Below are 15,373 nucleotides of genomic sequence, written 5' to 3' on the forward strand. Positions count from 1 at the left end.
CTCCAGACCTTCCCCCTTGCCTCCAGGGTATGGGATTCGTGAGGGACAGCTTTAGCAGTGAAGACCGAAGAAAAGAAGGCATTCAGTAACTCTGCCTTCTCTGTGTCTTCCACCACAAGGGCATCCGTCTCATTCATCAGTGGGCCTACATTTTCCCTGGTCTTCCTTTTCCTATTGATACACTGAAAGAATCTCTTCTTATTGTCTTTAACTGCAGTGGCCAAGCTGAGTTCTGATTGAGCTTTGGCCCTTCTAACTTTCCCCCTACATAGCTTTGTTATATCTTGATAATCCTCATAAGATGCCAACCTCCTTTTCCAGAGAATGTAAGCTTTCCTTTTGTTCTTGAGGTCCAGCCAAAGCTCAAGCTCTCTATTTAGCCAGGCTGGTCTTCTCCCCCATCGGCTCGTTTTTCGAGCCATGGGGATGGCCTTCTCCCATGCTTCTAAGATTACCTGCTTGAAGTAAGACCACCCACCTGGGTGCCTTTGCCCTTCAAAACTGCCTCCCAAGGGACACTCTCAACCATGCTCCTGAACAGGCTAAAGTCTGCCCTTCAGAAGTCCAAGGTGGCAGTTCTGCTGGCTCCCTGCCTTGCTTCACCAAGAATTGAAAATTCCACCATTTCATGATCACTGAGGATGTGGAAAGAAAACCACCAGATACTTATTTTTTATTTCTAACTGATCATGTCTGCTGAAATCAAGGTCCAGAAGAGCTTTTACTTTGGATGTTAACAGAAGAAAAAAATCAGTGTTTGTATTTCCTTTTTTGCATTTTGTTGAGGTGCACCATTGCACCATATCTTTTTCCTTTTCCTTCAGGTCTGAAAAAGAACTTCTGCTCGTTAGGACTGACAGCCTCAAGACTCCAAAGTCCTTAGGCTACAACTTGTTTAGCAAATCCCTTCACCACAACATCCAAGAGGATCTTGAATGCTTCAATCCAAGAGGATCTGATTATACCAGACACCGTGTTCCCATCTGGAACAGGTTGCCCAGAGAAGCTGTGGATGCCCTGTCATTGGAAGTGTTCAAGGCCAGGCTGGATGGGGCTTTGAGCAACCTGGTCTAGTGGGAGGTGTCCCTGCCCATGGCAGGGGGGCTGGAACGAGGGGATATTTAAGGTCCCCTCCAACCCAAACCATTCTACTATTCTATGATCTAGCAAGTGGTGGGTATTCACTGCATCTTACTGGAGTTACCAAGTCCCTCCCGTATGATTTAAGCTTATGTAGCACGTATATGTTTTGGGTAGGACTTGATAAGGAATTTCCCCTCGCTCATGGAAATCCAGAGCTTGGATTCATCTCACCTCATGTAGAGCAAAAATTCAAGCGCTTAAATTACAAACCTCGTCTCTCCCGTCTCTCTGGGTAGTCAGTAGAGAGAGATAAGCACAATCTGTCATACATCAATGTAACAATGATATCATCCCACGGCACAGCTCTGCTGCTTCCAGAACCTTGGGCACGTGCATCTGAAAATGGGTATGCTAAAGTGGAAATTACTGCCAGGTTAAGCATCCAGAGAGATGACCCTGTTGTCTGTTTTATACACATGCATCCCCCACTGCTTTCAGTCCCCGGCCCTTTGAATGGATCTACACAGAGCAAGGAAATGCATTGACACGGGACTTTGCAAATGCAGCTCAACCATTTTATTTCACATGACTGTCCCCCAAAGAGAGAAAATACATGCACGCTTACTTTCTTTATTTGACAAATCTTTAATTAGAAAATCAGTCTCGTCTTTATTATAAAATATCACAGGCTGATAAATCTTGGTAGGTTACAGAGAGATTATTTTTTTTCTATGAACCTAATATAAAAGTTAAAATAAATAACAGCATTCATCAGATTATCTCTCCCCCCTACTATGTTACCTATTACAAAAAAGCCTATAGTCATCAATTTTTATCTAAAAATCATAGATGTATATTGCAGCCTTTTATGACTTGAAGGGATGATATTAATATTTGATGAATTATTAATCATTTTCTGTGACTCTGACTGGTAGGAGTGGGAATGCAGCCTGCGTGGATCTAAATCCATACGTGGAATTTTAATGTTCTGAACTCAGCAAAACAACTATATGCACATAGCAGAGCACATAGTCGAATTTAATAACACCGTCTTTAAAAAAAACAAAACAATCCAATTATTAATTAGCACTAAAACATTAAAATGAATTACACAGTAAAGCTTGCAATTTTACACACAATTTTTGCACCGGAGTGCTGTTAATGTTGTGCTGGTGTGTTGTGCTGTCTATGAGGTGAGGACATGCCTATGAGCCAGGACCCTCCAGCTGAACACCGCAGGGCTTCCAGTCACATGCGACTGGCACGAAGGGACTTTGACTAAAGGTGCAAAACTGTAACCTGGACATTTTTATAGAACCGCATTAAATGACATGATCACTACTTAACTCAACCATGCACCGACATGAGAGGGTACTTGAAAAATGCCCTGTATGTGTTTACTCTTATGTTTACAAAGTGGCTGTTCCCCTGGAAAGAAGTGTCCACACGATCAAATGAGATCTCGTGAAAAATGAATATACAGTATCTACATTAACTTATGCTCCTCATTAAAATTATGAACAGTTCAGCGTCCATATCTAATTAATAGAACAGAGTCTAAAGTCTGGGATTTTGTATCTATTTTGCATAGTCCATTTAATACCCGGTATTTTCTTGCTTGCATGATCAGTGTCTAAAAGAAACAGTTAAATAAATACACAGTCATTTGCATAATGTCACAGTTTATTTAAAGCATTTTGAAGCTGAAATGATGAAAAGAGGACTGGGTAAATTACTTGGCAAACTGCACATAATTTATTACTACACTGAGTAAGTATATTGCACTGTCTAAAATAGTCACTGTTAAATTACTGACTTTTAGACACTGTCTAGATAATTTTCTGTGATTTTGCCCCCCCTAAAGCTACAAATGAATATACAGTTTTAATTCTGGATTTTAGTGGAAGCCCGACTGAAAATAACTAATTGTTCTCACCCCAAGGTCAGGATCAGCAATGAATATAGCAATAATGCAGCTCTTCTTGTTAGGCACTTCATTGCTGATTCCTCTGTATGTATCCATACCTCTTCTGAGGTGCATTTCTCAACACATTCTCAGATTTCTCTCTCAGCAGGCTTGTTCGAAAGCCTACTGATGCTCGTAAAAATATTCTTCTTGTTGCTAAGCTTCAGGCAGGTCTCACATGTGTCTCATCCTGATCTTTGTCGTTTTGCTGGTACTCCCTGGGAATAAGTTTTGCTAGATATTTGGCCGCACCCACTGTTCTGTCTGTTGGCTGCCATCCTCAGAGGAGATGGACTCCAAAGAAATCCCTTCAGAGTCACAGAGGACTTATTCACCTCGCTTCACCTCTGCAATGTCAACATTTATGCCTGGACTAGACCTCCCAAGCTTCCTACCTCATCAACAGAGAGAAGTAGGGTATTTTAGGGCATAATTCATTTGTCCTGGTTGTTTTGTTTTGTTTTTTTTTTTTTTTCCACATTTGTTATAATACAATGGATTGTGCCCAGGAAATGCCTACTTCTGTCTCTTGGCAAAACATGGACTCCACAAACGTCCTGGTCAGAAGAATCCCAGGCTCTCATGGTGAAGTCTTTGTTCATATTTATATTCTTGGTTTGGAAATTTTAAAAGCAGTCATCATTTATTTGTCAACTCTGATCAAGGTCAGACAAAGTTTAACTGCAGAAGCCAGTGAGGTTGTTAAGCTTAAACATACTGAGCAGTCTGATTTTAACCTTTCTTTTCATGAAATTGCCACCTTGAAATTGCACATAGGTTCCTAACCACATGACTTGCTAGAGGATGAATTTGTCTTAGCTAAGAATATATAGCTGGATAGAAGAGAGATTCCATCAAGAAGATAAAATGGAATCGGGATCTATTTTTTTGCTAACTCATCACCATCAAAAGAATCAGCACTATGGCGTGCAGGTGGTTTGGTTAAACATATGGATGTATTTCAAACTTTTCCATATGTTTCAAAATGCTGAATGTTTCATAACTAGAAGTACTGCATACTTTAAAAAAAAGACAGACAAGTCTTACATATTGGAACCTTTGATGTTAATGAGACTGAAGTTTGGGCTTCATTGTGCTGGTGTTCAGTTTCAAACATGAAATTAAAGAGTTTTGAGTTCAGAAGGTAATATCATGTAATAAATGCAACACGGTCTCCTTTCGTAATTTATATCCTGATATTCAAAAGGATCAAGGAAAGGTCAAAATAAAATAGATTAGAAAGTGTGGCATTATCTCCTCTTTGTCCTGAAAATACCCTTAGTAACAGAATGGATATTGGGAAAGATTTGGACTCAAAATATAAAATTGATGGAAATGAAATTACCCTGGGGACTATGCTAGCATTTGTCCTTGTATTGCTGTTTGATCTATCTACCTCTGTATAACAGGCTGTGGTCACCTATATTTCAGTCAAGTAATACCAACAGTTTTGGAAAGAGACCACTCCTGTAGCTCATGCAAAAACCTGCTGAAGTCCAAAAAGCACTTCCAGCAGTTTCAGGAGGCTGTGGAGCAGTGAAACACAAATTGTGACAGGATGAGCAGAAGTACGACTCAAATCTTGAAAGCTATCAAGTAGCTAATCCTTTCTTAAGCTTTTGCAGGACTCAAACCATTTGATGTTCATATGCTCTAGCGTTGGTCATGGTATGAAAGCATGCATAGAGCCTCACAAATGGCTGTTCGGCACACACTAGACACACTACCCTTACGCGAGTATAATCTAAACTACTTTACTGAAACACTGGGCATTTTAATGGTCAGTGGTAACTAACATTGGGAAATGCTGGAGCACAGCGACAGAAAACGAGGAGTTCCTCCTTTGTGGTGTGCATTGCATTCTGTCTGAATGATGCATGAGATGCCACACTTCGCAATGCATGTGCTGAGGAAGCAGAACCGTTTGCTGATTCATACTGTAAATTTTCATCCTCGTGGAGCATGAACTAAAGTCTGGGTCATAAGCTAGTAGAATCTATCATTTGATTACAAACAGCTGTTTAAATATATATATACACATAAAATAAATGAATCATTTATTTACACTTGGCAATAAAACATGAGGTTGCACATCCATTATTTATCCCTGCAGTGGAAAACAAGAATAGGGATGCAAAATTTCACTGAAACTTTTCTTGCTTGTGCTATACAACACTATGTTCTGAAATAAAATCCCTGGTGTCCCTCCTCCCTTAAATTTTGATCCAGAGCAATCAACAAAACTTCTGCACAGATGGGGAAACACATGGTACTCCTTGCCCAGGCTTTCAATTGGAGAAATTGTAACTTTCTCCTTTATTTTTTGCGATCATTTTTTTTTTCAGTTTTTTTGTTGAGCTCAGTCTAATTCCACTTGTCACAAGAGAAAATCTAAGACAATTATGAAAGATAGAGGGAGATGTGAGGGCTGAATCTCTGCTCATTTTTTTTTTCTTCCCCACAATAAAACCATTGTAAATCTGTTAATTTAAATTTTAGCAATACTGGAGCAATATCACATAGGTAGTACAGTGTGGGAGATTTCATGGGCAGCTATTACCAGCGCTGTCTCATTATTTCTTCCACCTCATTTTGTGTGTCTTTATCCATCTGCCCTCCCCAGGGCTGTAGCTGCCTTGCTGCAATCTTGGGGGTGGCGGTTGTGGTGGTGGTGTTTCAAGAGAGCCCAGACAGCAGAGCCCCACAAGCTCTGCTGCACAACCAATGGTTCAGCACAAAACAGTTTCTAGTCCTTGGAAAATGCTGTTTTGTCAACACTTGCTTTTCTTATAAAGTGGGATGCAAAGTTGGATTTTACTATTACAATCGTTATTTACTCTTTAGCAATTATTATTATTCATTTTATTCTTATGTCCTGAAAGAGATGCATTTATAAATGTCTCATTTTTGTGTTTGAAATGGCATGGAGCATTTTAATATTTCAGCCTCACAATATTTGGTTTCAGTTTGTTGAAGTTAGATTTTTTCAGTTCTTGTCCTTGGGACATTAAACTTTAATTCCCTGTCATGGCACACTGCCTCTTCTTAGGCATTATAGTTTCAGCATCCTGACTGGCTTGGAGCTGGGCTACCTGTCCCACAACCCCAATGCAAGTCCCCTGGGATCCAACGCTCCCATGACCTCTTTCTTAAGGGGGACTTATAGATACACCACCTTGGCACCCCCTGAGATGTGCCATTTGGCTGTAGAGCCTGACCAATAGATGGTGGAGAAATAGACCTTTGTACAAGAACTCTTACAAGGTACTGAAAATGATCAACAAATGGGCTGAGCTGATGTTGAGGAGACAGGTTAATGCATGCAATTTGGGAAATCTTACCAGCACTGCTCATGGTTAAAAGCCTCGATGGGAGCAGAAACTCCACTGCTGCCTTGAGAACTTGACAACAGCTCAACCAAGGAGTCTTCCCACCTATGGCCGCTGTATTTAGTATTTGATCTTTGTTCAAACTTTACACAGAGAAAACCTCATAGGTTATGTTGCTGAGTGCAATATGATGTAAGACATACTTATAACAAATGAAAAACTTAACACTCAGCACCTCTTTACACAAAGAATTGGCATTGCCTGTGTGCAAACACACACACAAGACGTTTTCACACTCCTGTCAGGGCAAGAGACGTTTGCACTGCCAGCAGATTAGTAATTCTATCCTTCTATGCAGACAAAAATTTCAGCAGCTACCAAAGCAAGCCTGCGTTGTCCAGGAGAACCTTGTTTCGGAGTTAGGCAGAATATTCATACTTCATTTACAGCCATGCAAAAGCGTTCACGCAAATGTAACACTATGGGCAATGTGTAAAAGCAGAGAGATGTGCATACTGAGGAGCACATGAGCATCTTTCCAAGAGGCATAATCTCTCACAGGACAAAATATTTTGGTGCACTTACTCAGCACAGCTCCTTACAACTCCTTCAAGAAGCTGCTTATGCAGATTAAGAGTCTGACAATGTCCTCTTACTCTGTTGCTATCTACGCTCCTACTCTGTTGCTATCTACTGTATCTTCCTTCACCTCCTCAATGCACTCTTCACTGCATTATCTCGCACTTCACACTTTATCTCTGCTCTGGCTACATCAAGGCATTACGTTTCTAGGACTGTCAGTCCATCATTTTTCACAGCTACTAAGATCACATAAAAAGAAAGAAATCCGTGATACGCTCTTATCCAAAGCCTCATATCTGGCCCTTCACACAATCTAGAAATTTTGAATTCTTTTGTTCTTATTGATGAAATTAATGGTGTCTGGACATAATAAAGCAAAAGCAGTACATCATGTGTTCAATTTTGTCTCTTCCCTTCTTGATGACCATGTATCTATTGTGTCGTCAAGTTTCTCAGGTCCCTGTGGTCCGCACAGTCTCCACATTTTTCAAAGGTTTTAGTTTATGATGCTGATTATACCAGAGATGCCTGTAAAAATATATTCCTCATAGTGTCTGTTGGTGTAGAACTAGATTTTCTTTTTTGTCTGCTTTATCTGATTAAAAAGTAGGCTCCTGTTTTACTTTGCTCTGCTTAAACTTTATTGAGTTTCAGGGCATTGTTAAAAATTTATTCTGTTTCTTGGCTTACTCCGCTAGAAGGTATTCAGTGAGTTAACATCCTTTGTTTTGCTCATTTATGTGGTTTTTCAGCTTCTGATATCAAGGATTCATACCCAGTTGTTCCCAAACTGCAAAACAGAAGTCAGAAGCACAGATCATACAAGGGCACTGTGCAGCACCTGATCTGAAACTCTGCCATGAGTGAAACCAAGTCCCTGGGTCCAGATTGTCTCCACTTGGGAATGACCTAAACGGCAGTGTGGATGTGGTTTATTTCTCAGATAAGCAACTATGTACTTTTAAGGTGTAGTCCGAAGATTGTGGCTGCGTGCTGAGTGCTCTTAAGTCATCAGTGAGATCTCTGAAACAATTCCTGACGTGTCAGGACAGTGCAGGGCACCTGCAGAACAGAGGGGAGGAGGGCAATGTGCTACCTGAATATTAAAAGGTCCTTGTTCGTACAGGTTCTCTGCTTTAGCTCACACAGGAGAGGCTTTTGTAAAAAGAATTTAATTCCCTGTCAACTATGTATGTTCCTTGCCTCCACTCCACTCACATGCAATTTCCACAGACATGTCTGGTCCATTTCCCAAAGCATTTTCATTTTGAGCACTTAAACTGTGATGTAAACAGGATTAAAATTTTGCTTGGATTTCTCTTCTGGAGTACAGACTTACTGGGTTTGAGTAGCTGATCATGCAAGTGGGTCAGCTTGCGTAGGGCTCTATTAATGTGACTGATTTCAGTGAGTCTCTGTCTGGATCTAGGATTGAGCCTTTCTTTCCTGTTAAGTAAAAGTAGAGGGTTGAGACATCAAAGGGATTCTAGCAAGATTTTAAAAATAAAGCCTCTTTAAGTTGACTTTACCTGCATCAACAGTGGAAAGTATACCTTACAGTATTAATAATGAATGATTTTTTAAAAGATTAATGCATATGTAACTGGCTTTGCTTCCCAATTCCTTCTGCAACGCACTCTTCAAAAGCAGTGAAACTTATTTGGTCTATTTCAGTTTTATTTCTAGACAATTTCACATTTTTTGGGTTCTCCCATTAACACTAGGGTGGCCAGGATATTCAAGCACATATAAAGCTTTTTAAGTCCTTGATGAGATATCCCTGACGGGGTACAAAAGTGGTGAAAGTACAAGGTCTGAAAAACTGGCCTCTTGAAGCTCTCAGTCTGGGGAGCTCCACTAATGAGGCAATCTCAAAGGTGCTGTACAGCCAACCTTTTCAAAGACTTTCAAGTGACAAAATGTGTGTTTCTTCCAGATTTTGAAAAGCTCCTAAGCGGCGAGCCTCTATGGGACCACCATCTTTAGGTATCTCTTAAAAAAATTGCCTCATTTCCTGACTTTTGTAGACATTGGCCACCTTAGGTCATTAGCCTTTTATGGGTGTTTCTTATACTTTTGGCAGTGTTTCAAGGGAGTTTCCGTTACAGTGGAACTTCTATTTTGGTTCAGCAACATCTATTCTTAGCAAGTCAACACATGAATCACATTTCCATGAACCAGCTGTCAAGGGACTCCTTGTTAGACTTTATGAGCAGGAGATCCCTTACACTTCTGCAGTCCTAAGAGAGCTATTCCTCTGGGAAATCCCCAGAAGAATCAAAAATAGAAACTTGGCTAATTGAGAATGTAAGTGCAAATTTATGCTAAGGAGATGAGCTATTTATAACAGGATGGCCAAGATGACTATTTAGAGACTATTGCTGTGGAATGTCCCAATGAAATCTTAAAGGATGAAGGGTCACCTATGTTTGAATGTCAGGGAGTGAATTAAATGCTTGAAAAGTAAGAGAATAATAACATACAGAAGCACACAGAAATCATATGCTGCCAAGCTGCCAGTTGTTACCAATTATATTCTCTTTAAACTGAGGCTTTTCCATTTTAAGGGTGAAAAGAAAAAAAAATTATGATGAAGTCACCCTTGTTTGTATTCTGTCCATGTACAAATTGATTTGCAGCAGAATTTTAATGTTACAGTGCATTATAGACAAAAATGGATACCTTTTCATTTAGAAAGTTGTCTGTCATCTCTGTGGCTGTATATGGATCAGAAATACACGCCGGTGTAACTGCATTTTTATGATCACAGTTATAATCCTAATTTACAGTAATAGCCAAATCATTGCTGATAGCAGGAAAAAGGATTTCAATGAAAGACTAATTATTTTGCCTGGTGGATGTAGCACAAGTACCTCCCAGACGCAACTCCGATCTGAACAGTCTGTAAATATCAAACCTTGAATTTAGCTCCATTCAGAGCTCTCAGAGGTCAAGACCGGCTCTCCGTTGACCTAAAAGACAAGGACAATATTGTGGCTGATCCTAACCATTACTAATCATGTCACGTACCATAAGAGATGCTGTCGGTGTTGCCTTTTCTACCCCCAGCTGTATTTCATAACCGATCACACAGGATAAGCCTCAGGTGAAAGGCAAAAAGAAGACTGAGACAGTAAAACGAAGTACGCAGCTCACCTGCTGAGCCAGGGAGCTGAAACAACCTATGCTTCTCTGTAAATCACAAGCCTGCAGTGTTGTCCAGAGGGTATGGGGTCTATGTGGGAAGGGGTGACTTTACTGGTTTGGGGTGTTTGAACCTCCATGGAGGAGGGAAAGACAGGAAGGCTGTAGAAGACACCAGGAAAGCAGAGATATAAAAACAAACGCAGACAGACTGGGAGCATGGTTCTGAAAAATGCCTGTGGGAAACTTCTTGGTTTGAACCGGTGGCAAAGAGGGGACGTTCTGTGAGCCAGAGAAGCTGCTTCCTCCTGCCTGGAGGCAGCGTCTTTCGCATGCCTTGTAGGTGAAAGAGGACACTGAAGAAATAGCTGAATTCTTTTATCGATTTCTCTTGCCAACAGAAATGACTGCAACCTCCAAAATCTGGATAATTGCCAGAAATGGGGGGGAAAAAACCCACAAAAGCTCTAAAAATAGACTACTCCTCTCCATTTCTATAAATCTTTTTGTTGGCTGGTGTTAGACATTATATCTGAAGGAAAGGAGTGAGTTTTCCCCTGCCTTATGCAGTTTCAGATTTACTAATATTCTGAGGGCTGTGGACTCCTTCACAGTCATTCTCTTTTAAGATGTACTCTGAGAAAATGATTAAGACTGAACTTCCAGCCATTTGTTGAGAGATATTGGCAAGCGTCTTTGAAAGAAAATGCTGCATAACTCTGAAACTCTCTATTCTGAAAATGCTAGACCCTGGAAAGGCTTTCTAGAATTGCAGTTCTGTATTGACACAGGTGCACATTTCACTGAGTAGCCCCAAGAAAGCTGATACTTAGCAGTATTTTCCAGGGATTTGTTCAAATCTGTTTCTGCTGACCTCTGCTGACACCATTACCTTCAAACATAAATTTATTCCTTAAGCATCGTGACTTTGAGCTGACACTATCATGACTTTGGCTTCCCAAAATTTCATGGCCCTTTGGTATAGAAGGAACTAAACAAGCCATGTAAAATTTGAGCTGCTCCACACACACACTCAAGGGATTCTATTTTGTTGACTACTTAGAACAAACTGTGATTTGTACAGTACAACAGAACACTGGCAGAGAGATATGAGCCATATTACCTAATCTGCAGATAGAAGAAACACAAGCCTGATGTATACGATCAGGCATAAGTCATACGCTTCAAATTTACAGCAGCGGTTACTTGATCATTATCTTTGACATTATTTCCTGGGCAAGAAAACCTCTTAGATACAAATTTTCAAGACTGTCTGAAAATCAGGAAAAAAGGCTCCAGCATCATGTGAACTGAAAAGAAGGCACTTTGCTCGGAGTTATTTCCTGAATTTTATCATCTATACCCAGAAATATTTACTCTTCTAACAAGAAGCCAAGAAGAAACAGCAGCATGGTTATGATATGACTGCTTCTTTGCATTGCTAAATTTCAGTTTTAGCTTTATAGGTTTTTTCCTCAACCAAGAACAAAGCAAATCCTATTTGCAACTGGTCTTTATTGCTGCCTTAGAAGGAATTAAATTAATATCCAGCTACTTACAGTTCAATAAACTCCTCAAATCCTGCTTGAACAAAATGAACAAAGCTCATAAGCACATGCTTCTCTCCCACAGAAGCCAGTGAGATGTGAGCCTGTGCTTGAAAGATATGAGCAGAAGTGTGAATATTTATGCTTGTAAAGCTACGCTGGGTTAGAGACACCAGTGTTAGTTGTGGAGGTAAAGATACTAGTTTGGTTTTGAAAACGGCGTAGTTGTGTTCGCATGATAGCGTGATTTCTGAGCAGGAGTGAGGAGCTCCAGTACCGTGCCATGCTGACACAACTTTGCATCTATGCTTGCAAAGCTGCCTTCTCTTCTCATCATTGCAGAATCGCTCCATGTAGAAAGACTCTCTGCAAGGCTATATCTTTACACAGACTTTGAATTCAGTAAATATACTCCCTTACACGCTGTAGGATGAGTCTAAGTAAATGATGCTTATATTAGTCAGTGATGTTTCTTCTACTTTATGCCTTAATTTGGCTATTTCCAGCTTTGTCAATCTTGGATTGAAGGCCAAGTTGTTGCAGCTAAAGTGATAAGCAGCGTACCTGTCAGCCATGCACCAAAAAGGATGTTTCAGGACCTTGGCGCCAAGTTTTGAGAACTCTTAAGAATTACTCCAGGGAAAGTGTCAGTGCTAGGAAACGCCTGAGAGCAACTGCAGGAGCTTTCACAGAGCACAGGGGAAAGGCTGCTGTAAACTGTGATACAGCGCTGACTGCAAGAGTCAACAACTGCGTTGTGACAGCGAACTCCTCTGCTTACCACTTTGGCTCAAGGTGATGGAAGACTTTCCACCCTGTGACATGGATTTGAAAATGGAGGAGCAACAATGCGAAGAATATGTTGCCTTGGCTCATTCCTTTCAGCCCCTCAGTACTCTGCTATCCAGTTCTCCCAAATCACACAAAGCAAGAGCATCTATATGATGAAAGTAAAGGGCTTGTGCCCTGGATCTTGAACTCAGCATTCTTGTGTTCTTCTGTCGGGAATCGGCTGGGTTTCCAATCTCTTCAACTGAAGAGTAAAAGAGATTGCAATAGTTCTGAATGAAAATGTAGTAGATGTTTAACATCAGCCCAAAGTTACATGGTAAATGACATCCTGAATAGAGATGACCTCCTTGTCTATCATAGCTCAAGAAGTGTTATGGGATTCCAATTTAATGTGATAAAATGTCATCACAAACATGAAATTCTGAAGCCATCACTCAATGGTTATAATTAGCCAATGGCAAACTCCTCTGAATACTAAAGCAACTATAAAAGGTGAAAATTCTCTTAATTAGCAAAGATGCAGAAAATGTGTGAGACTGACTCATGGCTGGGAAGGGTCCAATTATCCTGGCCCCAATCGAGGTGATTAGGAGGGCAGCTCCAATTGTGTAAAGGATGTAAAAACTGCTACGGTGGTATTAGGTCTTGTATTTTTCCATCCCTGGGCCAGTTCCTCAGTGCTTCCTTCAGGCACATCATCTGTTAACACAAAATCGTTTCCTGAACTGGCTGCCGAAAAACAGACCTAAATCCAGCAAGCCCTGATGATACTCTGCTAACATTTTCAGATATTAACTCTTTCAGTGAGTATGATCTGCACAGCAATTTTTCTGCCTGGATATGACGCAGTCCTGTTCAAGCTCTTTTTTGATACTATTGCAAGGAAGTCTAGTCCAAAAAGACAGGTAAAATTACTACTCCAGAGTAGTAAAAAGCAAGAAACCATTTCATTCCATATAGTGGCATCTTGTGGACACCGCACCTCACACTGGGTCTTTGATCATTGCGTTGTAGTTGAAAAGCTGCTTAGCCTGGACTGATCTTATACCTAACAAATTCAGTGGCTGCTTCTCATTGACTTCAGCAAGGGAAGGTCACGTCACCTCCTTCAGATTCAGACCGCAGGATTACTGACCTGTCCTGTCCTGCCAATCAATGTACAAACCCAAAGTGCTGCAATGAGTGTGGGAGCCACAGTTTAATCTAGTTTTAACAGCAATAGAGTAGTTACTACTGATGATCAGGGCAACAGGCATTTCTGCTCAAGCCAATCACTCAGGCTTTTACTCAGCTTCTCAGAAATGTTTTGTTTGCATCCCATACTCTGAAACTCTGATACATCTGTGTGAGCTGCAGTCATATCTCTGTGATGCCTTTTAGAAAAGAGCACTAAATAGTTGTATTCCTTTAAAGGAAAGACGGAGAAATAGCCTTCAGCACAACTGCAGGATTCCCAAGCAAAATGTACATTACAGTTAGAAACCCCAAAGTGATCGTGAACGAGATGGACAAAATAAAATTTGCTATTTTTTTTTTTCCCAATCTTTCATGTTTCTACATGCACCCACAATCAGACAGGTCAGGTCGTTGCAGATGATGAATTCTTAGAGCAGCCCCACCAATAATGTTTCTGAAATATTTCATTTGCTGTAAGAAACTATGCCAAAACTTTGAGTTGCAGAACCATATACATATTTTTGTTGCATGATACCATGAGCTCATAGAAACTTCAACTGCTAACAACCCCTGCATCATTTCTCTGTATGCTGCCATGAAGATACCACTGTCTTTCACACTGTACACTGATTTCTGAGCTGCGTGGGAGACAACAAACAACTCAGAACAGATCTAAGGTCCATCAATCCACATACCACCAAAATCCACATGGATCCAATGTTGAGAGTACAAGGGAGTTATTTACAGGAATAACAACAATGAAAATGGACATTTTTTTTGGCAGAACTAAAACTAAAAAGTCAATCTGCATAAAAGAAAGGAACAAATGGAAAATCTCATTAATTGGTTATGGGTTTTTTTCATATTCAAATCCATGTTACCTGTTATTTCTCACAATAAATTGACCTGTATTTACTTTTAGTTTTTTAAAAAATTACAAATAAGAATAACGAACCATATTATTATTATTATTATTATTATTATTATTATTATTATTATTATTATTGGACAAGAACTGGCTAAAATTCTGGAATAAGAACTGCAGTTTTCAGCAATGACTAGAAATAAGCTGCTACAAAAGACTAGAATACAGATTGGAACGACCGTCTTTATCACTGGAGGGCAGTATAAGTACCAATATAGGCTGAAATAGCAAAACCTCGTAATCTTCAACTAAGTGACTTTATCTACATGAACAGTAACTGCTGCTTCTTTGGAACCGCCAGCTACAAACAGGACATCCTGCAGACAGCAGGTCAGACCTGCCACTGAAAGACAGAAAGACAGTTTTCCTGTCATCAATTTTTCTTTATCATTAAAATTTCCCAGACCAGACCCGGGTTGGGAGGGAGATAAATTTTCCATGGCCAGAGATCTTCTGGAAGTAAAATTTGTTTGCAAAATTCGTATTGAGCTTTTCTCTAATTTTAATAGCAAATATAGTTTCAGGACCCCTCATCACATTATGGCTACTACCAAACTTGAACGCAGTCCCAAGCCTTTGGGCATACACCACCCTTGTTAATTGGAGCTCAGCAGAGTTTAAGGGCTTGATGGTTGAAACGAGACTCTAATTGTCTTGTTTGCAACATGTACAGAAAACTTTATCAAGCTTTTCTATGTCCTTGGCAATGAAGAGAAGAATTTCATGCCACAGTTCTGGGCTACCTTTTCTTAATCACAGCAATCTATGAAGTTTCTGGACTAGGCATTCCTTAGAAACCCATGAAAAAAGTCCTTTAATTCTCTGGGGT

Source organism: Charadrius vociferus, unplaced genomic scaffold (assembly GCF_000708025.1).
Source record: "Charadrius vociferus isolate BGI_N301 unplaced genomic scaffold, ASM70802v2 scaffold173, whole genome shotgun sequence".
Classification (NCBI taxonomy): Eukaryota; Metazoa; Chordata; class Aves; order Charadriiformes; family Charadriidae; genus Charadrius; species Charadrius vociferus.